Genomic DNA, 1,638 nt, shown 5'->3' on the forward strand with positions numbered 1-1,638 from the left:
GACGTTGAATTCACTTTTTTGACCACAATATTTTGGGTGTACTCTTTTGTTTTTGTTTTTACTGATGGGGGGTGGGGGGTGCGGCTTATATGTTGATGTTCGCACTTTTTTTTTTAAATGGCAGGTGCGGCTTATAGTCCGAAAAATACGGTAAGTGTGTCTGTCAAAGCTGTCCGGGTTAGTAAAGAAGATGAACAAGCTTTGCTTCCACCCACCAACGATAAGTGTTAGATAGAGCAGGGAATCAGGAAAAGTTATGACTGCCAGGCGTCAGCCATATCTAACCAGATTATTGCTTCTGCATAGCTGGATAAACAACATGTCATGATTACCTGCTTAGTTATTCTCTGATGAGAACTCTTTAAAAGAAATCAACTGAAAAAATGAATCACTGTTATACAGTATTGAGCAGAAACCTAGTTTCAACTTAAACATTTTATGATGATTACTTCAAACATGTGAACATTTCTGTTTCATAATCACACTCTAAAACCATTAATTAGTTTAGTTAAATGAAAGATTTTCTCAAGAAAAATCCACAATTATATTACTGTGTTTACAGTAAAAATAAAAACAGTGATTTGCATCAAACACAATAAAAGATTGTAATCACATTCTCTGTGGCTCTTTTATAAACCTTTATAAATCTGAAAGCACATTGATYGAAAAGAAGTCGTTTTACTTCTGTCATTATCTCTGATTAACAGATGCATAAACATTCTTAGTTAAATGAAAAATGAATCACAAATAAGGGAGATTATTCTGTTTATTATCTGATTAAGAGGAAGAGAACGTCTTTTCCACAGATGGAGTGACCTGTCATGGCCTAAATTAAGTTCAGAGTGGAACAGATTTTTTTGCCTTCTTTGAAGGCCCGTCCGAGGCCTGCTTCAGAGACAGTAATTCTTGTTCCTCTACTTGAGGTGACCCCTACACCACCAAGCACAAAAAATTCTGCACCTCAGCATTGGACCATGGTGTGGGTTTTGGTGTTGCCATTAACAAACTCCAAAATAGATCCAATCGCTCCAACAAGTTACTGCAAATGGCAGAGCAAGGAAGCAACCAGTGACTCCACCCTCGAACAGCGTTCTGGCATTGCATTTTCAGACCAGCACGTCACACTYGGAACCACAATGAAGTACGTATTGAAAAAGGAGCCAGTTCCACAAATGCTTGCTAGTGGAAAAGCCTTGGCATCGTTGAGAATCAAGTCGAACCATACTGTACAGGCACTAGTGTAAAAASGCTATTAGTGTCAGCTGAACTCAGAAACCAAGTCTTCACTTTCAGTGTGAAAAGGAGGATTCACAATAGGGTTGGGCCGGATACACGTTTCACATGAGTACTCATTACAGATAAAGCATTTTTGATGAGTACGAGCATGAAACTAATAAAACTTGTCAATTTCCGTACTCGTGAAGGACGATCCTCATTGGGTAACTGACTGTCTTCACGAGCTGTGATTGGCCAGTCACACACAGAGAGCCCGCCCCTCCCCTCACAGACTCTTCTTTGCAGCGGGAGCCTCACTCGACTCACACACATACACAGACAGRTAATCTCTCTGTGCTCACAGTGCTGTCCAGCTCGCCTCTATTTCAGTTTGTATGATGTTTGAAGTCACTTGGTGAACTT

Source organism: Austrofundulus limnaeus, unplaced genomic scaffold (genome assembly GCF_001266775.1).
Source record: "Austrofundulus limnaeus strain Quisiro unplaced genomic scaffold, Austrofundulus_limnaeus-1.0 Scaffold1441, whole genome shotgun sequence".
NCBI lineage: Eukaryota > Metazoa > Chordata > Actinopteri > Cyprinodontiformes > Rivulidae > Austrofundulus > Austrofundulus limnaeus.